The 24,122-nt window shown below is 42.9% G+C and overlaps 1 long non-coding RNA gene across 2 annotated transcripts in view; it reads right to left on the bottom strand.

Moving 5' to 3' along the window:
- LOC138526239 (uncharacterized) overlaps positions 1-24,122 on the bottom strand; it is a 102,389-nt gene that overhangs the window by 8,126 nt on the left and 70,141 nt on the right. Inside the window, exons 2-4 of one of the 2 annotated variants that reach the window (XR_011283525.1) lie at positions 18,812-18,913; positions 11,186-11,440; positions 7,926-10,082 (exon numbers count right to left, since the gene is read on the bottom strand). This is a non-coding gene — a long non-coding RNA (uncharacterized lncRNA). Of the gene's footprint in view, positions 1-7,925; positions 10,083-11,185; positions 11,441-18,811; positions 18,914-24,122 lie in introns of those variants that run through there. The other variant, XR_011283526.1, reaches the window with a different exon arrangement.

Genomic DNA, 24,122 nt, shown 5'->3' with positions numbered 1-24,122 from the left:
TTTTACCTGTATTGGGATGTCGTACATATTCTCCTTTAATGATGTTGTTGCAATGTTGGCAGTGGAGACATGGAAATGTGCCTGCTTTTTGTTTAGAAAATGTTGTTTGCAGTGTTTTTTTTGGCCTTTCTGCTTTAATGAGTTGGTCCCGTAGATTTCTTCCTCGTTTGTATGCCATCATAGGGGGATCTGGAAACAATTCTTGTAAGGTTTTATCTGACTTAATCAGGTCCCAGTTTTTGTGTATTATTCTTTTGACTTGAAAGCTTTGTCTAGAGTATTTCAGTGAGTGAATCAAATTTTTGGGAACTGGTTTACTGTTGCTTGCTAGGAGTTCTTTTCTTTCCTGTGATTCGGTTCTTGTTATGTTTCTCCTGGGTAACCTCTTTCAATGAATCGATTCCGCATGGTTTCATATTCCATCTGTAATGTGGTAATATCAGATGTAATACGTTTCACCCTTAAAAGTTGGCTGTAGGGGAGGTTCTCCTTTAAATGTTTCGGATGAAAACTGCTATGATGTAAGCAGCTGTTAACATCTGTTGGTTTCCTGTATATTTTTGTCTTAAGACCTGGTCCATGTATTTCCACTGTAACATCCAGAAAATTAACTGAAGGTTTCCCAATTTCAATTGTGAACCCGATTCTTTCATTGCAGGTATTTAAGTATTTCCAGAATTGGAGAAGTTCACTTTCTGTGCCTAGCCACATTCCAAAAGTGTCGTCAATGTATCATTGCCAGCATTTAATTTTGTCTTTCCACTGTTGGTTTTGTAGTACAAATTTCATTTCAAATTGGTACATGAATATGTTGGCATACGAAGGTGCCACTGATGAACCCATTGAGGTTCCTGAAATTTGTAAATAAAATGTTCCATTATGTCTAAAGTAGTTGTTATATAGAATGATGTTGATTAATTCTATAGCTAGTACTTTGTGAATGTTGACGTTTTTGTTTTCTAGTAGAAACCATTCTAATGATTCTATCCCTTCTCTGTGTGGTATTGAGGTATATAGACTGTTCACGTCCATTGTGAAAAGAATTGGGCTCTCCTCTGTGAGATTAACAGAGTTGATGATGTTCAGGAACTGGGTGTGTCCTTTAGATAGGTTTGGGTGCTTTGTACAGCTGGCTGTAGTGCCGTGTCCAAATATATGGCTAACGGCTGAAAGATACTTTTTGTCCCCGCGACTATGGGTCTGAAGGGAGGGTCGGTGGCATTTTTGTGGATTTTAGGTAATCCATAGAAAACCGGAGTCACTGGAAATTTTTGTATCAAAAATTCAGCTGTCTTGTCTGTGATACAATCCATGTCTGATGCTTTGTCAACCACCTTCTTGATAATTTCTTTGATTTAATTTACCGGGTCTCCATCTAGTTGTATGTATGTCCTAATATCGTCTAAGAGTTTTTGACATCCTATGTTATACATCGTGGTATCCATTAGGACTAGAGCTCCTCCTTTGTCTGCTTGTTTTAATGTTAGACTACTGTCCTGGACCAATTGTTTAATGGCTTCCATCTGATGTTTACGAATATTCATTTTGTTTGGCTGGCCATATTTTAGTCGTTTGAGATCTCTTGTAGTCTTTTGTTTAAACAAGTTAATCAAAGGATGGTTCACTTGAGGATGAAAACTGCTTTTGTTTTTGAGTTCTAAAAATTTAGATTTTGGTTGTGGTTGCAGTGTATCTTCGATATTGTGGAAAAAAACTTTCAGTTCCATTTTGCGGATGAGTTTGAAAAGATTAACTTCGTCTTCAAAGAAAGAGGTGTTGTTTGTAGGAATAAATGAGACCCCTTGATTCAATGTCTGAATCTGTGTTGTTGTCAGTGATTTAAGGAAATATTAATGACCAGATTCTGTTTTATTTCTTCTTCTGTCTTGGTTTTCTTCTTTCCTCTTCTTGTCTTCCTCCCTCTAAAAAAGGTGTAGACGGTTGGTTTTGGGAAGGTATCGTAGGTGGTATCACTTGAGATGCTGCGGTAGGCCCGCTTTTGCTAGTGGATGGAATCTCTTCCAGTTCTCCGCTTCACTGCTCTCTGTGTTGTTAGTGGGCTGCGGTTGTCTTGGTGGCCTATGTTGTGGTGGTCGGTTATTCGTGTAGAATTCCTGCCACGAGTAGACAATGTCCCTCGCGTAGTCTAGTGTATCCCTTCTAAACTTTCTTATTTTTCGTTGTTCGATGTCTTTTTTATAACTGTCAAGTTTTGTATTAGTGTCTTCCAAAATTTGTTTCAATTCCGTTGCAGTTTTGAATCTAGCCAGTTGGGATGTGATGTCATCAATCTCTTGTTTAAAGTTGGAAACGGATTTTGCCAATTCTTCAATGGTTAACAATATTAGGTCTAGTGAGCACTTGTTCAAGACTTGCTCCCATCTGATGACGAAATCTTTATTCTCTTTGCAAAGGGTAGGTCTAAGATAAACTCTAAGTCCTCTTCGAATCCGTTTACACTTATAGTACTGGGCGAGGGTTGTTGCATGTAATTTTTGAGAAATCTCTCGTCTGATGAGTCGTTCTAATTTATGGATAAGCCGTTCAGGGTTCTCTCCAGTTGGTGTATCTTTACTAGTATCTGATATTAAACCCAGTATTCTTGTCTCCTCATCACCTGAGAAGGCCAAAGTTGTAGCTGCTTTGTCTGTTAAAGCGCTGATAGTCGAGAATGACATTCTAGTGTTCGTGGGTGCTCGTGTGTGGCTATGGTACCAACCCGTGAGGGTAAACAGTACTAGAAACGTGGACAACACACTAGGCACACCCTAATTTTGACGATCTTATTACATATAGGTTGTATATTTTTATATATATCAAGAGATATTAAACAAAGTAAAGGTGCGGGGGAGAGGTGCACAGGACATTGTACGGTTTAACTGTGTTTCAATTGTTTGATTGACCCAGACGTCTTCTAATGCTGTGATTTGTGTTGGTAAAACCCTTTCACAAAAAACACTTTTTAAAAGATTTGAATGTACCCATGATTCAGTTGTCCTTGGAGACCTGGGCCTCAGCAGATTGATTCAAGAATATGAACACTTTAGGGGAGTACAAGTGGAATACAAGGCTGGACAGTACCAAATAAACAGCATACCCACCCTGTGGTTACACATTAGAGAGCTTTCCCCAATGTTTCAAACAAAAAGGAAATGAAGATGTCTTGAAAAGTCATGTGATGTTGTCAATGGGCTTCCAAAGGTGCCTGATCTTTGTCCAGCGACACCCGTTACTAGAACGCCTTAGCATGATGTGTATATGAAAGAGGAATTTGTTTTTCATAATGCCTCGATGTCCATGTGAAGAATTACATTTCCATTTTGGAGAGAAAAAGGACTTAAAGTGAATATACAATGACAAGTATTTTGTGTCGTCATTCCACGAGTAACCACAAACGGTTTGTTAAAATTAGATGCGGGTGGTCAGTGGAGGTTATTCAGCATTATTACCATTTTCAACATTCGTTACGGTCCTATTATTTTCACTGAAAACATTATTTTTAATCTCCAGTTTCTCAGAAATAATTAGCTTTCTCTGTTACTATTAATGTGTTATAGTTTAAAACTTTATACATAAAATATTATTAAAGCCAACTATTCAATATTTTCTTTTTAAAACCAATTCATATAACTTCCAAATACACATTTTTAAATTTCATAATTTCAAATACAAATTCATACTCACAGCTCATAACTCGAGAGAAGAAAAGTGCAAAACAGTGCAAATAATTTCTCACAAATGTTCACAGAAATGTACAGCTCTGTTGCTCCATATTCATGATCAATTGGTTTCAATGGTCAGTTTATATTCTACGTGTAAGAGTTGGGAGGCTATCAACCATACTCATACATTGCTATATGCATACTATAGTGGATAAGTGCTAGTAAATCGCGCTCGCCCCAACAACATGTTCACAACACTACCGGTTTCGTATATTGAAATTCCAGCAAACAAAAACCATTAATTTTTAAAACAGGCAAACCAGATCGCCATCATAATCAGAAGAAATTGCCAAGGCATAAGTGGACATGCACTTAGTGGCCAATGCCTTGAAAAAGACTTAAAGTCGAAACACGTGTGGGCTGTATTTGCAGAAGAGGGTGCTACATTAAAGCATCCATTTTTGAAAAAGATCACTGCCCAATATTTCTTGATACAATTTGTTGGGCCGAGCACAATTTACTAGCACTTATCCATTATATCATGTATACCTTGTGAGGCTAAGAGTAGAGCCTCATTCTACTAGCTGCGCAGCATGCCCATTATTCTACTATTAGGACTAGAGCGCACTGACAACCAGTCTTACTCAACGTTTTATTATCTGCTATATGCATACTGTTGCTTGTGGTATTCATGGATAGTCTCCAGAATGCTGTATCTTTAATATGTCATAAACCTATTCTCCAAAATGCCTTATATACTTTGGCCGTAGTTTACAACACCCTGTTAATGCATGCCTAGCCTTTTCTAGTATCTTTGGTATCCTACAGATTTTACAACCGCTATCTGCAACATGCAGTTTTGAAGCAGGTCCCAGTACTGAAAGCAAGGGAAGTCTATTGATACGAAGTAGTAGAACAAATCAATGTACATTCTTGGACGGAATTGCACAAGGTATGGTTGAGGTTTCATATATGTGGATAACACATCTGCTACATGTAGGCAAGATTTTAGTGATGCTAAATGAGTGAAATTTCAGCACCAATCACAGTGCTCCAATTTTCTTTCAAATTGTCTTTAAATCAAAGTAATCTTTGTTGCAGTCTGGATGCCATACGACAGTGATAAATAATTATAGGGTTAGCCTGACACAATTGGATATTCCCTTTGTTTTCATCTCTAAGCCAAGCTTATGAAACAATTGCCATTTGGGATTGGTCATGGCTTTGATGTATAATAGGTCTAATTTCTTCATAACAGTGGCTTCCATGGAAACAAGGCACAACACGAGTCTCAATATCTCCATTGAAATACACTTTGGGAGTCCCAATATCTGCTTCCAAAAGTGACCATCAATTCTTTGCAACAATGACATATCAGCTATAATGAGGATTTCTAACCCTTGAACAATCGCTGGATTAAAGCACTGTTTATAAAGGTACCTAGTACCTTTTAACGTAAAACCTCCAGTGTGCCAAGTGTGTTTCCTTAGCAGAGCAGTGAGTATTAATGCCTTTCTACTACCAGAAGTTATACATTCTGCATACCGATGACGTGCCTCTAGCTCCGCACCCAGGTATCTATAAGAGTGGGCATAATCAATGTTATCTCCCCTCACTGTTAACCTAGTTCTCCTTCTCTGCCTTTTCGCGAACCTGATGATCTGGGTTTTCTTTCTATTTATGCTTAATTTGTTTACTTCAGCATATTTTCACAATTCTCTGGCTGTTCTAGAGAACCCAGAATAAGTGTGGTCAAAAACCACCAGATCATCTGCGTACGTTAGGCATACACAGTGATGAGCTCCTATTGTTGGAGGGCAGCCTGAAACTCTAAGTAAAAACTTTGAGAGGTCAGCCAGGTACAGGTTGAACAACAGCGCAGTCAGGACACAGCCCTGCTTAATCCCTCTTGTTATTGCCTGTCAAAGCCCCAGACCTAACCAACTTAACCTGGACTGCATTACCCTGATGGAATTGCATTAAGAAAAGCATGATGTAGTTTGGGCATCCACAGGCCTCCAATGTAAGCCATAGGACCTCATTATAAGTTTTCCAGTCTGGGAACTCCAACACCAGTAAGCTAGCCGGTACCGTAGTTCCTGGACCGGCAAACTACAAGTTGTGCTTGCGGGTGCCTTTCTGGCCGCCAGGTTGGACCTGGCAGGCAGAGCGGCGGCCGCGAGCACAGCATGTCGGATGCACTGGCACCGTTATAAACGGTGCCAGTGCATCCAACCACCCATTCCCATTCAGCCCCATGGGGCCGAATGGGAATGGGTAGCATCTTTTTTCCAGCGCCCTTGAATGGGCAAATAACGGGTCTGGCGGGGTCGGAATTCCCCAGTAATTTCCAGCAAGGTTACAGCCAAGCTTATAAGGAGGCCCATAGTCTTTTCTGCTCACAGAGTGAAAGGCCGCCTGGACATCAATAAAAAGAGCATACAGGCCTCGATTTGTTTTTATCTCGGCTCTTTCCTCCAAAAAAACCATGAGCCTCAAATTGTGAGTAGTTGATGACCCCGATGTGAATCCTGTTTGGAACTTTTCACCTAATCCAGATGCCTCAGCCCATTTCTGGAGTTTGTAAAAAATGAACGAGGTGAATATCTTGCCTGTGATGTCTAATATAGACAAGAATCTCTAGTTTCCAGGTACCATATGATCACCTTTTTTCTAAACTGTTTTAAAGATCGCCGTTTGCCAGGATCGTGGGATCTTGCCTGTACTTATGACCTTGGCCAACAGGATTTCCAAAATATTAGTCCAAGATTCGGGGTCACATTTTAACACTATACTGGCTATTTATTCCATTTGGGCCTGGGGATTTTGATGTTTTCAACCTGCCAATTTTTGCCAATAGTGCAGTTACTAAACAAATTCTGCACATTTTCCAGAGTTGGCTACTGTAAGGAAGGCATGGTTTCAACAGTAAGACAGATACAAGTGACCACAGTTCACGGGTGTTTATTGAACTTCAATTGGGTTTGTCAAACGCCTATCTAATCCTAAATCTAAAGATGGGAGCAAGCTACACCATAATAATAATAACGCAGTACTAGTGAAGGCTTGTCAAAATAAAAGGGCCTATACTAATAAACATATTACCAATCCTTACCACTAAATACAAATAGTGTAGGAAACAATGTTACGCAAAAGAAAAGTGTTCAAGAAATGATATCAGGATCTTAAAGCCGTTAGCTTCCCTGCTCCACAATTTCAGCACGGGACAAGACGGCACACTCGAGCTCAGCACAGTCTCTGGCTTCTCTAGCATGAGGGTGCAGTTAAAAATTTCAACATCATGGCCTTCTCTGCCAAAGTCTCTTTGCCATTCAAAGTCTCTTCTTTGAGAGGGCCTGATGGAACAAGCAAACAATAAAGTTCCTTTCCTTTTTGTACGTCACATATACACACATTTCTTAGGTGATTTACTATTCATCTCGCATCCACATCGGCCGGGCTCAGATTCACTTTAACACAATGTTCTTAGGATTTTCACGTATACAATTTCTCGGGTGATTCACGGTTCATCCCGGATCCTCCTCTGCCGGGCTCAGATCCACTTGACGCAAAAACGTTCAATCAGTCTCCCTCCACCGGGCTCAGTCCAATTTATCTACTGTAACACAGACATGCTTTAACCCAAAGCTTTCAATTGATCTCCCACTGCCAGGCTCGGACCAACTTTATCTTCTTTGTTATAAACTTTCTTTACTGTATCAACATCGAAGACTTTTGATTGTGCGGTGGATTTTGCTTGACCTGTCGCACGACTGCTTCGATTCACAATCCTTTGCCACTCGTTCACTTTTGTAAAATCTCAGCTGGATACCTTACAGAGACCTTCGATTGAACACCTATGCAGTGCCGGACCACTCTGTCAAAGGTATTGTATCTTGGTTTCAAAGTTCAATTACTCATCTCCAGTTCAACTTTACTTGTGTGGTTATCACATGCGTTTCATACCATGTTCTTTCCAGTGCTCGCCATACAATGTTGCTGCTTGCAAATTTTGGCCTTGATTATCGATGCGGGAGGTCCCCGGGTACCTCTGACACACAATGCAGGATTCCTCAGTCTAGTTTCCTGGTGTTACGCTTTCTATTCTCGAGGCTTTGTGAAAGTAACGTTTCCTTGTAGAAAGGTGTATTGCTCTCCTCTGAAAAGTGCACGGAACAACCATAAATCACCAATGCAATTATAGAGCAAATACTTCAACCCATAAACAGACAGACACAATAACTCACAGCCACGCACTCTTTAGAAGATAATCAGCTCTTTACGGCTATTTATTCAAAAACTGCAAGTACATAAGAATAACTCATAAAACTAACCTGGACATAGATCGCAGAAGAAGTCAAGAAGTCAAAAGAAATACATCACCGTGAGCGTAATTCTTGTCCTCATCTCATCCAGAAGCGGCTGGAAGACTCCGGGGGCAGCCAGGAAGAGAGTGCTACAGCTCACAGGAAGGCCAGACGGAGCGTCCTTCTCTGGCTGAAGTCTCACCTGAACCCTCCGGGTTTCCGCATATATAGGAATTCCACAAAAGGGGAGTTAATTCTCAAACCTTCTGGAATTGCACCTGCGCAGTTGAGGAACAGCCGTCGGTTGCCAGCTGGGTCAATCGAGAGCTCCCCCCAAGGAACGCAGGGCCACCCTGCTCTAAAAACATGCTCCACGGAGAACAGTAGCAAGTCATAACAACGTTAGCTTTTCCCAGGAGAAATGGCCTTGACTGCATACAAAGTTTGAAAAAGCATGTTTGTCTCAGCACTGTTAATCTAACACTTCAGCAAAATGTGTGCAGCCTTTCACTGCGGAGTGAAGTAAATATCCAACATGGCTCCGAGCTTTCCCAGAATGCAACGCGCGCCCGCGCCATTTTGAACCAAACATGAATTAAGCAGAACACTTCCACCCTTTGGATATTTATCTTCCGTAGCCAGGTGGCACTGGAACTGGTCTCTGAAACCTACGAAATGTCAAAACTAAATTGGGAATACATTGAAGGCAGCAACAACAAGCAATTATAATAGACAGAATAATAAAAATGCAAGCAAAAATATAACGTAGTGTACCCCCAATATCAGGTATCCATGAAAATAACCAATCCCACCAGTTTCTGTTTTGATCTTGAGACACTTGAGAAATGAGATCCCTCAAACCTCGAATATGACTTTCAATGGATCGTGAGTGGTCACTCAAATTGAAGCAACACATACCTTCAAAGGCATTACACCCTAAATCATGTTTCAGCAATAAGTAATCAACAGCAGCTCTGTTCTGGAAAGTAGCTTTTCTAATAACTTGACTATCAAGGAGTAATTCTTCTAAAGCTTGCGAAGTGTGGTTAAGACTTTTAACTACTAAACACGCTAATTTCATTAAAGATTTGTAACCTCCAGCAGCTAAACCCCAAACACCTACTAATGAAAGGGTTAATGCTAAAACCTCAGCTTCTGATAGCAAATGTACATGTGAATCACAGTCAGGAGATAGTCCCATAGATTCAAAGGTTGACCTTTTACCTCGAGTTATCGCTGAGTGTAAAGGGAACATCACTAGTGCTAATCGAGTCAAAGCACATGGACCTCCAGAAATGTTAGCTGGAATATAAGTATATGTAATGTTACCATATGAAAAGAGCCATCCTGTTGGAAGTTTCACATGATTCAAATGACTAGCAGTTATCACTGTATGATTGCAAGACACTGGTGCATTTGCCTGACATTCGTGAACACAGTCTCCTCTCAAATGTGGTATGATTGTATTGATCGGTCAACTCTATTTGTCTGCATTTACCAATTTCTTGTGCTTTGCACGTCATAATATAACACACATCACCTTGGGTTACGTTGTACGTGATCACACGTGTCAAATTTCTCCACTTCTTGTCGGTTTCTTGACAGAATCGGCAATCCTCGTAGACTGAAAAAGATTGTCTAATGTCTGAGTCTTGAACTAAAGAATCATTATGTGTGATGCCGAAAATATGCTTTAAAACCAGAACAGTTGTTGGCGCCGCTACTAAACATGTAGTCAATAAAGTTTCTGCATTGGGCACCTCAGATAAACAAAAGTGTGATATATTCAGCACTTGCTGTGCTAAATAGGTCCACATATTTTCTTCTTGAGTAATCATAGGAGAGTGTTTTCTCTGTCCTAAAAAGGGCTCCTGCGCAACTGGCATCAAGGTTGTTTTCACTTGCACCTGATGTGTTTGTCGCAATTCACAGATTGGTCTGGCAGGCTTGTCGGCACTGGCATAGGGTTGCTTTGGGACAACATTATTCATCACTATCAGTATCCCCTTGATCACTGGCACAGATGTGACATTTTTTCTGGTGACAGAAGACTTCTTAACCTGTCCAAATGGAGTCCATATAGTGCCACAGTCACACCAACCAGACCCAGGATCTACAAAGCAAATCCAGAAAAGAGATATCAGTGTTATACATCACTCTCTTAGGTAACATTTGTCTGTGGGTACATATTGCCATTTCCTTCTACCAGGCTCCATTACTAAAACCACTTGATCTTTGCCTGATGCAATGACATCTGCTGGCACTGGTGGACCACTTGGCTGTTCCACCCACACCTGGTACCATGCTGTCTGAAGAGCCAAAACCGTGATCCCCACGGATAGTTAACACTGTAGGAGACTCCCCTTTCTTAATCAAGGACAACTTAATAGGAATGACTATCAATTGGGCCACTCGATTACCCTTGTGGATTGATAACAATTGATCCCCACTATTCATTAGGATGACTTTAATCTCGCCTTGGTAATCAGCATCAATTACCCCTCCCAACACTTGAACTCCCTTCAATGCTAGGCCAGATTTAGGGGCAGATTTAGGGGCAATCCATCCCATATGCTCTGGGGGAATCTGTACTCCAATCCCTGTTTCAATGACAACTATTCCTCTTGGATCTAATCTGATTTCTTCATTAGAATGCAAGTCTACCCCTGCTGACTCTGGAGCTGCTCGATAGGGAGCTAAAGAACCTGGTGTAATTTCCCAGTATAACAGTGTTTCTCTGACTGAATTCGGTTGAAGTAGGAGTCATTAATCGCATCAAAGGAGTTTCATGTGCACCCGCGCCATTTTGAACCAAACATGAATTAAGCAGAACAAAAGGGTCAAGGGACGTTCCCTCCATGTGATCCCCTTCTGTTTTGCCATCTTTCTCCTCTTGTTAAATGGGCAGTTTGGAACTGCTGTTTCCTCGTATGCTTTGTCTTGCTCAAAGTGTACTCTCGTGCTCTGCCTTTTATCCGCGTGGGGAAGTGTAATGGAAGTCAGGTGTGTGTGATGGTCAGTAATTGCCTGACGTTGCCTCGACATTGTATTGGGATATGCTAGGTATACGGCTCGGGTGTTAGTCCGTTTTCTCTCAGAGCGTGTTGTCCATGAGAAAGTGCACATGTTGTAAAAAGGGGGGAGGTTGAGTTCCTAAATATCCTTCCTGGTAGGTTGGGGTATAGGTTTTACAGGGCAGAGGATATCACGTCTCACCATTCGGCGTTCCACTCCCACTCCCCGAACACCCCTCATCCAGGTGATCCTCCCGCACTGGTCCAACCCCAGGAATTGGATCCAAAGGCGATAGCTGTGTCCTGGCCACCTGGAAGACAGATTTATGGTGACTAGCGGGTGAGACATCTTCTGGTTTCTCACACTACTTGGTTTGCACAAGAAAGGGAGGGGTAGCCGATAACTCACAGTGTGGTTTTTTCTAAAAGTAGTTCCTCATTTTGTGAGAAAGTCCTCCTGTAAACAAAAAAAGAAGGGGTTGACACAATTTGTATTAGACGTTCTCCCAGCAGCTTCCATAAACTTCTAGTATCATTTGATTTTGCACCTGCCCTACTACCTGTTTGTGTGCGTGTTTAATGGTTTCTTAGCTGTATATAGGGTTGGTCTTTTCATGTTGGCACAAAACCTGAAGTTGGGTCAAAGCACTTCCTATATATCAGCAAAGGCATATTAGAAAAAGAAAATGAAGACAAGATTTCGGGCACACACCTACATCTCGAGTATATGTTACACTTACAGGTGTTCCGGGCTGCTGCACATAAAATTAAACCATCTGGAGCCTAACACATGAACCAACATAGCAAACCCATTGGCAAAGCTGCAAATGACGTGGGAATTGAATCAATTGAATACGCCATACCTTTAATCTCATTGCCCTATGTAAACAGTCAGCTGGTAGTCAAAAGGAAAAACAATATCAAAGGTTCAACAACAATAAAATGGTGTTGGGCTCTCTTAAATTGGTCTGGTAAGAACCATAAAGCTTCAGTCGCCCATCCTGCATTCTGAAACCTCTGTTATCTGACCTTCAAACCTCGTTACCTGGCATCACCGCCATTGCCACAAATGAATGGTGCTGTACTGGAGGGGTGGGAAAGTCCTGAATGGATAAGCAAGAGGTCTGGTTCCGGGGAAATCCCCATGCCCAAGAAACGGAAAAGTCCAGAAATGTGTCAAAAACATTGCTTCATTAACAAGATCTTGTCAAAACTGGGAGAGTAATGCACATCTCAGGATTTCCAATGCTCTCGACTGGTTACAAGCTTGTCAACAGTATATAAAGGGTTATGATGTCAGAAATGACAGGTTATTCCACAAAATCAAAGGAAGACGTGGGTTGGTTAGTGGGGTAAGCTACATATAGCATTCATATGGGGTTAGTGCTTTGATTGGCTCCACCTGCCACCACCTCGTAAATGTTGTAAATAAAGGCATGTCAGGATAGTACATTATAATTGGTTGATGCAACAAAGTGTGAACCCGTGCGGGAGGCGAGTAGGGATTGGTCAGTGAGGGTTTTCTCAGCCTTGAGGCAATGGAAGGTTACCAGCCCATGAGCAACAATTCAAGCTGATGAGAACAGCCCCAACAGTGTTGTCTGTACCAATAAGGTTACCATCTCCGATCCTCTAGGCCTTGAGTCAGAACATTTAGCTTTCAACCTAGGATTACTTTGTATCATATTGTCTTAAGATAGATGGGAATGAAGGTCGCTGTCTGTCTCAAATGAATAGGCTTTGTCCTTCCATCTCAGATCCATTGGCTTGATTTTTCTTCTTAACATTTATGAGGAATTTTAGCCTTTATACATATAGTTGTTATACCTTCCCTGTCCTTCCAGCAACATTTGCTTTTTATTAATCTAAGAAGACTTATCTTACAGCTGCCCTTGCCTGTACCTTCGGGTGCCAATGTGAAACTCTCCCTCCCTTGATAGCCTTGGCAATAATATGTGCACTGGCTGCATGAGCAGTCTGGTCTTCGTTCTCCTTCTGAATCAGTGAGTCAGGTCTTTCCCTCTGTCCTCGGTCGATCCTCCCCAGTGCTCTACATCGACTCCAATGCGGCACATCTTGCTTTTTGTTTCTTATGATGTGAAATGTTAATTGCGTTCTGCATTATGCGAGCTTCAAGTTCATTCTGGTGTGTCATATGTTTCAGCATAGCAAAAGAGTATATGTCTTCACTCTTAGTGGGTCAAAGCATGTTCGTCATGTCTTTGAGCAATGCAGCCTATTGTCTGTGTACCTTTGTGATGAAGGAGTATGTGCTTCATGTCTAACGCATCTATGTCTTCGTCCTAGTCGTGAGGTCATTGGCCCCCTTCACGGTCACAGTCAGTCCAATTGCTCCATTGTCTGCAAGTTTATCTCCTCTACGATGTCATCAGGATAAGGTCTGTATGGCTGACTGAATGAATAGTGTTTCTCACATTTGCTGTAGAGTGGTGATGGGAAACAGGGGGCCAAGAACGATGTACACCTTTCATTTCTGTAATGTCGAGACGAGGGAGGGACAAGTGTAACGAGGACCACATTCATCTGCCACTCTTCAATTCCCCCTCTGGTCAAGATATCGACCACAACTCTGTGGAGGTCCTCCCTTCTGATGCATAGTTTTGAGGTTAAAAATTTCATCACCCCCCCTCATGTTCATCACGGTACTTCACATGTTCATCCACACTCCAGGTCGTAAAGCAGCACTCTCTGCCGGGTTTGCACCACACCCAACGTCCCACATAGTTGCAGGGATCTGGTGGATAAAAGAATTTCATGCCTGGAGGAAAAAGGAAACTCTGCTTCAGGTGTGACTGTAGAACTTCAAAGGTTTGTGTTTGCTAATTTGTTTTAGTTTCCACATCGAATAATATTTTCATCCCTATTGTCTTCTTGCACTGTGCTACAGCTATTCTAATAACACAGAATGCAACTAGTACTAGGGCAGCTATGACTACTTTCAGTTCATTGGCCATCCATGACGGGATCCAAGAAAAGATATATGCTAGTCAATTGTCATCTTCCCCACTGTGTTAGTTATTTCTTCCATTTTGGTATGTAGGTGCAGCAACTGCATTATGGCCCCTGTAAGGGTCCCATTATCTTCATCATAGGCAGGTACATATGTACAACAGGATGGTCCAATATTTGTACAAATGCCCCCCTTCGTAGCTGTGAGGGGGTCTAAGATGTATCTATTTTGAAGAGTCATGAGTCTCACTCTCTGAGTTCTTCCTTTATAGCGTTGAACCCTTTAACCATTGAATTGATTGTCTGTAACAACTCCCATCTGCTTATCTGGAGCCACTTGACATTCACATTGGTTTAGATCCTGGGAACAATCGAAAGGGAAGAACATCTAGGTCCTGCTGAACAGCATATGCCCCTGTGATATTGCATTAAGGGCGTCTTCCATCTTGAACGAAACATGATTTCCTCTCTTCACTATGGTCAATTTCACTGATCTTCTCTTCCTCTGCTGTGTGTCCATCTTGGGGAATCAGTCTATTTGCATGTCTTTCTGGGGAACTACCAAGGTTGGTGTATTCAGCAATACCAGAGAACATACCCCTCCCAAGTTTGGTGGGCGTTGCATGTATGCCTTGGAACTACAGGCCCAAAACTGGTCCATTAGTACTGCTTTGCTGACCTTCATACCAGGTATTTTCTATGTTTGTTTGCAGCCTCTGGTCACCACAATCTTTACTGGACCATCATTCTGGAAACACAGTGAGGCATTCTCAAGTGATACTATTGGCAGAGGGAATGCTTTGCTTTCAACCCACATGAGCAGTATAGCACTTGCTGCCCATTCCTTGAGACATTCGTGGTTCTCTTTCTGTACCACTTCTACTGGAACCATCAGGAGTGACTGTGCTTTACATCCTGTCAATCCTTATACCCATTCTTCTCTTGTGAAAACGTGTCCATACACTAACAGTTGAGGTCTCTCCTAACACCCCTGCATTCCCCATACTTCCCTTTTCCCTATTTTTGGGCACTGCATCTCAGTTTGTGTTACTACTCTAGCTTCCCCTTGGTTTGGGCCGTCCAGTATATATTGTATCATTTCATCTGAGCGCCAATAATCTTCTATCATTGTTTGAGTCTTTATATAGCTATCCTCGTAGGGGAACGTCTTTTGTGACATCTATCGCAGTGTGGCCCATTTCCCTTGAAACTTGGCTTCTTGTGATGCAGAGCTCTAAGGCATTGTGCTCTGGCTGCTGAAATGTATGTTGCTACAAATGTCCTGGAGGTGCTCATGGTGAAGGGGATGAAAGAACACACGTAACAGCTCTCACATGAGGTCTCTCTCCCCACTTTGGTAGCACATGTTATTGGTGATATGGGCTGAATTTGTCATATAAGCATTGACATGTTCGAGATTGGTGTTAGCCCCTCGCTTGAGCCTTTTTACTGCTTGGGTGGCACTGGTGACCAGTTCAGTCATAGCTTCGGTCACTGATGGAACGTGTGTTATGTTGGCATATGCTTGGGTGTGTGTGTAATATAATGCAGCTCTCTGAGCTAAGAGGGCAAAAAGGTAGAGACAGCAGAATGCAAAGAATGTCAATACAATATCTCTCGCCGCATTGTCCATTTGTTGCATGTATGGACGCCCTTGGCGTTGTCCATGAGCTCGGAATTGGTGTTTAACAAAAATGTACAATCCTTGGCACTAGCATTGTCATAAATGAGGCTTGTCCAACCTTTTTGAATGTGGGGCCGAAGCATGAACTTTTTGTCACCCGGAGTGCCGGAGGGCCGGCGAGCCAAAAGTCAACACCCTCACCCAAAGCAGTATATTCAAAATCGATGGTGTGTGACCTTTGACACAATTGCATCACAGGCAGTGATAGCCATGCAGTCCCAAAGATGTGTCAGGGACAGTGATCAAAGGTTAGTTGGTTGTGATTTCTTCCACCAGTGTGTGATATTCTACTGAAACGGTGGGGGCGACCGAGCGTAGCGAGGGAGATATAACGATCTAGGGAGGGTTTGGGGGGTTCCCCCCTCAAGAATTTTTTCCAAATATGGGGATGAAATGGTGCATTTTACAGCAGGAAAAGTGGCCAAAAAGCCATACGTTTACAATCAGTTCTAAAGGGGAACATGTACATTCCATGTCACCAACAGCAGACAAGAACATTGTAGTACACCACATTTTAATGATCAATGTGTCCTCAGTGTAAGACAGCACTGTCACTGATGTAACACATTGGCATGCTGGTTGTGGCCAACATATGCCTCTGTAGCAACATGTCTATGCTAGTTGTTCCCAATTTAGGACAGCATTGTCCTGTACAAAGCATGATTGATGCTGCCTGAGCATGTGCAGTGTGCCCAATACATATGGCAGCTTATCTCTGTAATAAACGTTCATTACTTCTGTGGTAATGAAAGAAGCATAATCCCATTCAAAAGATAAAATGTGGAAAATTGATCACCCAAAGGTGAACCCAATTGAAGAAACGCGATGCGAGCCCAATCTAAAAGTATGAAGGACTTTTTTTATTGCATGATTAGTCACTTGTAAAGTTGCAACTTGTAAAGCATTCAGCACAGTTAAGAATAGTTCTAACACTGCACATATTTTCAGTGTGACACTTGGCATTGTTTTTGCTTGCACTAATGCTCAATATCCGCTGGCACACTTGATGTGGCAATGCGGAGTATTCCAGATAGGTGTCCATCTGTCAAAAGTGATCTTGATTTTGTTTTTATGCTCTTCAATCTTGAGAAAAGCTGTTCACAGCAATACGTGCTGCCAAAAAGTGCAATGAACCGAAGTGCATGATTAGACAGATTTGGGAAAGAGTCCCATGTAATGTATTTACTATAAAATGTATGTAGGGTATGTTCAGAAAAGGCTCTCTTCAGGTCACCATTACTTTGCATGTCAATTAATTCCATTTGAAACATGTCAGGAGCATTGGTGACATTAGTACCAAACGGATCTGCAAAAATCTTCAGCTCATCACTGTGCTCCCTGAAATCTGAAAATCGGTGTTTAAATTCATTCAAAAGATTCCAAACCAGTGCCGAATACTTGTCATGGTTGATGCTGTGAGCAGATCTAGTCGTCAGTACTGTGAAATGAGTAGCATTTTTTTCATTCAGCTGTTTCTGAAACAATTCCAGTTTATGAACAAAGGATTGGATGTGCTCATACAGCTTGTTCACAAACTGTTCCTTCCCTTGCAGTTTTATATTCAGGTCTGAAAGATATTTTGTTATGTCAACAAGGAATGCCAAGTCATTCAACCAGCTCGCATCATCCAAGAAGGTGACATCTTTCCCTTTGTTCGTCATGAATGTTTTAATTTCATTAAGCAGTGACCAGAATCTGGATAGTGTGGCTGCCCTGCTAAGCCAACGAACTTGGCAAAAGTAGATCACATCATCATGGTCTGCTCCAATCTCCGCAAGAAATGCTTGGAACTGTCTATGGTTAAGCCCTTTTGCCCTTATGAAATTCACCGTAGAAACAACCTTTTCCATCACATGCATCATCTCCAAGGCCTTTGCGCACAGTTGTTCCTGGTGAATGATGCAGTGATGCGTGATGACATTCTGGGGAACTGACTTTGCCATTAAACTGACAAATCCATTGTGTTTGCCGATCATAGCAGGGGCCCCATCAGTTGTCAGACCACAGAGTTCGTCCTCTGGCAGATTGAATTTCAACAAGACACGTTTCACTTCATTGAAAATGTCTTGTCCTGTTGTTTTGCCTTTCATTGAACATAGGTCAAGTAGCTCCTCAACAATTTGGAATTCTTTGGTCACTCCTCGTACAAAGATCGCCAGTTGGGCGGTATAACTCACATCTGTGCTTTCATCCACCCCCAAGCTGTAAAACTGACAGGCACCCAATCTTTTCGTCAGTGAGTCTGCAATGTTTGATGATAGGTCATCTACTCGTCTAGCAATTGTCTGATGTGAGAGACTGATTTTCTCCACCATTGCTTGTTTGTCAGGGAATGCCACAGATGTCAATATTCCCAAGCAATCTTTGACAAATTCTCCATCGGACAATGGTTTCCCTCTCCTCGCTTTGGCCTCGGATATCAAGTAACTTATCTTGGTTGCTGCCTCATAGTTCTGTCTGCCAGCTTTGAAGAACGACTGTTGCCCGATCAGGGCCTGCTTCAGCGAGTTCGCCCGATCAATCCTAATCTGGCCAATCAGGTTGTCAAATTCAGTGTCATGTTTTGTAGTATAATGCCGCTTGACATTGTATTCCTTGTAGACAGCTACTTTTTCCTGGCCAATCAGACGCAAGATGTTCCCCTTTTGTTCACACACAAAGAAATCCTTGGCCCAACTATCCTTGAAAACACGACATTCAGCATCAATCTTTCTTTTCTTCTGATTCGCCATCTATCTATTGAGAGTTGGGTAGGTTTTAGTCATATGAAAGCTACGTTGTCACAGGCCCATTACAATAAAATCAATTCAAACTTACTTGTATTACTAAGTAATAATTTTGTGGTTTTAATATAGGCAGAACATTGGGCCACACTGTATGGCATGATTAAAAAAGCCTCACTCATAGTATTGTCCCACAAATCTATAACAATGCCTGTAGAGAAGCAGTGTTTGGCATGTGATATACAAGTCAGTGGGGGTGGGGGTGGGTGCGGACACAGGCTGTGGCACCCTTGTGATGCTACTTAAATATGAATTAATGCAAAGGAATGCTCTTATTCTCACGTGGCAGGCAGCCAGAGGGAGATAAAACACTAAAATGCCACTGAAAAATTAGTAATTGCTCTGTCAGCTTTGTTCTAACGCAGATAAACTCAGAGGATAGTGCTCTTACCTGGTGGAGGACAGAGAGGGAGGTCAGCGATAGTATCAGGTAAACCGGAAAAGTCGTTGCTGCAGCGAGCTGATAGAGTTGGAGGTGGCCAACAAGTTATGCCTGTTGAGGAGAACAACATCTTTTATTTGTTACGGCGTGCTAGTTGCCAGAATCTTCCAGCTTTGTAGTACTGCAAATTAAAGGCAAGGCTATTAACCAGTACACATAATGTCATTGTATAAGTGGGGAGGCACAATTTCTTTCACAATGCTTCTTTCCCAAAGTATATATGACCATGACCAAAGCCCATGTCCCCTACTTTTGCCTTTGGTGGCCCCCTCTTTGCCCCTCCTAAATTTTATTCCTGATGATACCACTAGATTGACCAACTATGGCGACTCATGAGGAGCAGGTGGCACAATTAGTGAGCTGCAACTAGATCCATTTCAGCCTATATGTCTGCTACCATAGGTGACTGGTCCAGGGGGCACCATAGGCAGTAACAGTCCACCGCCCCGGCCCAGAAATAAAATAACTCGGGTCCACGTACCCCACAAACATTGAACACATTTCCTACAAGAATGGATCACCATATGTATCATTAATATCTTTGTGTATAGATCCATATTGTCAAATTACTATGAGTGGAAGCAGACATCCAAGGGCAAATGATAATATGTTATTGTATAGCACTTACAATAAAACTCTTTTTTATAGAACAAATATGCATACAATATCACCCAACCTGTGTTGGTACTGATTTATCGACCTACATTCTCCTAAAAAAATGCATCGGGCCTGTAACTGCCTCTGGTACCCCCTTCCAGCAGTCTCCCATTCCATAAATAATGCATTTAATCAAAAGGGAAACACTGCACAGCAAAATGAAACAAAAACAAGTTCCAGAAGATACCCAGGCCAACACAGGCTGCTAGTAGGCTTCTGTACACCTGTCATCTCCCTGAGGCGCTGCATGTGTCTGTTTCTGAGGGCCTGCTCTCTGGCACTGGTTGGTACAAGGTCCACCTTTGTGCAGTCCATGAACCAATTACTCAAGACTACCATATTATGGAAATTACCAACTACACCCACTGATTCGGTATGTGAACATTGCATGATTTGATCACTATCCTTGATGATACCCTGAAGGTGCATGATGGTGCCATAATGCATGTTCCATCAAGGTGTCCCACAACACGATAACGGAGCAATGGAAAACGGCGGATAGCACAGGGGCAACCTGGTGGTCTTGGAAATGCTACCATATGGAAATATATCAGGTTGAATTGGACATGTTGGCTCAAGATTGTCCCAACTAACAAAACACATGTGACACTAAGTGGAACACTGCAACTACAAGAGTGAATATTTATCCCGATTCATATATGTTTGGGGACTTAAGGCTTCACCCTAAGGTACCCTGGCTAGTCCAGACATGGACATGGCCCAACCAACATTGCGGAAATAAATTAATTAATCGGGTCCACGGACCCGACAAACATAGAATAAATTAATAAATAAACTGGCCCGTGGCCTGTTACTGCCTCTGGTGCCCCCTTACAGGGGGCACCAGAGGCAGTAACAGTCCCCCACCACGGCACATAATTCGGGTCCAAGGACCCGACAAACATTGTGCTGCCTAAAATGCACTGGGCCTGTAACTGTCTCTGGTGCCCCTGTAAGGGGGCACCAGAGACAGTCACAGTGTCCGCTGCCACAGCCCGCATTGTTTATTAATTTATTCAATGTTTGTCAGGTCCGTGGACCCGATTAATTTATTTATTTCCGCAATGTTGGGCCCAACCAACATTGCGGAAATAAATAAATTAATCGGGTCCACGGACCCGACAAACATTGAATAAATTAATAAATAAACTGGCCCGTGGCCTGTTACTGCCTCTGGTGCCCCCTTACAGGGGGCACCAGAGGCAGTAACAGTCCCCCACCACGGCACATAATTCGGGTCCAAGGACCCGACAAACATTGTGCTGCCTAAAATGCACTGGGCCTGTAACTGCCTCTGGTGCCCCCTGTAAGGGGGCACCAGAGGCAGTCACAGTGCTCCGCTGCCACGGCCCGCATTATTTATTAATTTATTAAATGTTTGTTGGGTCCGTGGACCCGATTAATTTATTTATTTCCGCAATGTTGGGCCCAACCAACATTGCGGAAATAAATAAATTAATCGTGTCCACGGACCCGACAAACATTGAATAAATTAATAAATAAACTGGGCCGTGGCCTGTTACTGCCTCTGGTGCCCCCTTACAGGGGGCACCAGAGGCAGTAACAGTCCACCACCACGGCACATAATTCGGGTCCAAGGACCCGACAAACATTGTGCTGCCTAAAATGCACTGGGCCTGTAACTGCCTCTGGTGCCCCCTGTAAGGGGGCACCAGAGGCAGTCACAGTGCTCCGCTGCCAAGGCCCGCATTATTTATTAATTTATTCAATGTTTGTCGGGTCCGTGGACCCGATTAATTTATTTATTTCCGCAATGTTGAACCAACATTGCTGAAATAAATAAATTAATCGGGTCCACGGACCCGACAAATGTTTAACAAATAAATAAATAAACTGGGCCGTGGCGTACCCAAAAAAAAAAAAAGAAAACACAGAAAGAAAACTTACCAGGCCTCGCTTGGTCACCGGCGTGATGCTGGGCTGGGCTGGGCATGGCTGGGCTGGGCTGGAAAAGAAGTGTGAAGGTGGTGCCGGCACCGCACCTTACCTTCACTCCGCCCATAAACATGACGTATGTGATTTCCATTGGCTGAGAAACAGCCAATGGAAATACTGTGACCATGCAAGGTTTTCTTTCTTTTTTTTAATGTGACGTACCTTGCATGACAACAGTATTTCCATTGGCTGTTTCTCAGCAAATGGAAATCACAACCCATGCCGGCTTGTTTGTTTGTATTTCCTTTGTTTGTTTGTTCAGCCTCGCGGGCCACATGAAATGGCTCGGAGGGCCGCATTGTGGCCCGCGGGCCGTAGGTTGGACAACCTTGTCATAAATGGTCAGCTTCTCTAGTTAAAGAACAATACTAATATGGCAACAAAATTAACTAAACTTTAGGGTTACTAAGAAAAGTAATCATAGGCACTTTACTTCTTTTAAGTATCAAATAGCTGTTTGCAACCTAGAAAAGGAAAGCATAAACAAAGAGTTTTACTGGCAACATTAGATCCATGTCCCTGTATATTTGAAAATGCTTCTCTGTTGTATTTGTCAGAACAACTGAATACTTGAGATGGAGCGAGTTGCCTCGTAGTGTAGACGAAGAAGTCTTCCAAATAATGTACCCGTCTGATTGTTAGAATTCACAACCAGAATGGTCTATTAATGGAAAGACAGGAGACCGATGACACTGGCGTCGTAGAACTGGACACAAGGTAGGCAGGAGTACACACCACTGGCGTCGTGGAACTGGACACAAGGTAGGCTGAAGTACACACCCCCAGCTGAAGACAAGGCAATAGTCAATATCGTTTAACCAGGGAAACACAACACAATGTACCCAATAAAATGATAAGCAGCCAAGTGAATTCACAGAGAGGGGAACCAGGAATTAGGAATTGGCTAAGGCAGAAACATGACAGAGTCAAATTAGCAGAATAAACAGTCTTACCGTATTGGACTCCTGTCTAACGGAAAAAACAAAGTTCAAGAGCAACTGACATGCGTGGCAAGTTCCTTTGATGGCAAAACGTACACCCAGAAGTCTCTAGTCCGTGTACTTAGTCCCCAAATACAATCTTATTTCCAGGCACTGTGCAAAGTTCCGTGAAGCAAGGTGAGCAAGGTAAGGAAGACAAAATCCAAAGACAATCCTATGAGTTTTCCGGGTCAGGCAACGTGCAGGCGGCAAGGTACTCAAACGTGTCCAAAAGATAAACCCAAAGTCGGTCAGTGATCAGGCAGGAGGCAGGCAACGAAGAGTTGAGTCGAAATCCAAAGGCAAAACAGCAGCGGTCCGTGGTCAGGCAGGGTGCAGGCGACAAAAGCAGAATCAGAATCCAGATATGCAAAACTATTAGCAGTCCGTGGTCATATCGAGGAAGGCCAGACAGAATGTTTACAAAAACACAAACAGCAAGGTTCGTAACGCCACCGAAGGTTGTTCAGAAGCGCCGGCAACTTCAGGGAACGGGCTTAAGAAAGATGAATCATGTGACTGCATTGTGTGCTGCCGTCAGCGCAGGGTGGGCCAACCTGCGGTGTAGAGGACGCCAGCGTTGCCAAGCGACCTTCCAGGCGCCAGGCTGTGTTCCAGGTAAGCAGAAAGTTTTATGGATGCGAGCCGCATCCTTGTGCAAAAGCATGCGATTACGGGCGTGCCTACACTTGTATTTTGCTACTGCCCGCACTTTCCCTGCTACTGTACCAGGACGGCAGGGAAACCTGACAGTATTGTGCAAGTACAGAAAATTCTTGTAGAAACTCTGTTCGTTCAGTTATGCTGGTTACTTAATGTAAAAAGGACAATGTGCCTAAACTGGTTTTCTGTATGCTACTGTCTAGTCCTGGTCCTTGTCTGAATCTGTCACTCTTCTTCTTCTTCCGCTGCACCATCTGCATCTTGGGCAAGGTGGGTCTCACCTCTGCAGGACTTGATGTCGCGTATGTAAATTAAAGCCTTGCACCCTATCAGCTTCACAGCTCTCCCAGTGGCTTTGTCTACAATGAATGGACCATTGAAGCAAGGCTTGTGCCAGCCTCTGTTCAAATGTCGTAATCAGACCAGATCCCCTGGGTAGATGGGAGGGGCTTTGAGCAGTTCTTGTGGTTCTACTGATGCGCCGTCATCATCATTCTTCTTCGATGTTCCCTTGCAGAGCCTGTAGTTTATGAGAAATAAAATAAGCACTAGACATCATCTAAGCGAGATATTCATGCATTTAATTTCCCAAAACAGCCGCATCCGTCAGCACTCTAGCAGGAGGAGCAAGTGGGAGATGCATGCGTCGTCCTGTCACCACCTCATCGGGAGTTAAATGGTGGTCAGAGCCAGGCTGATCACGCAGTGCGAACAAGGCTAACGGTAGGCAATGAAGCCACCCCTTTTTCAGAGTCATTTTCACTTTTGCTATCTATTCTTTGAGCACGTCATTGAGGCGTTCACAGATCTTGTTCACTTGTGGGTGATAAGCACAGAAAAACTTGTGCTTAATCCCCAATAGGATTGATACGCTTGAACGCATTGTTTACAAAGTGCGGTCCATTGTCAGACCGGAGGACCTTGCACCCCTCCCATCATAGGAATACCTCTCTAACAAGGAATTTTGCTGCACATGTGCCCTCGGGTTGGGTGCATGGATCGGC

This window comes from Ambystoma mexicanum, chromosome 7p (assembly GCF_040938575.1).
Source record: "Ambystoma mexicanum isolate Mex_15411 chromosome 7p, UKY_AmexF1_1, whole genome shotgun sequence".
NCBI lineage: Eukaryota > Metazoa > Chordata > Amphibia > Caudata > Ambystomatidae > Ambystoma > Ambystoma mexicanum.
The sequence above is the reverse complement of the archived record's forward strand: the minus strand, read 5'-3'. Positions and strand labels throughout refer to the sequence as shown.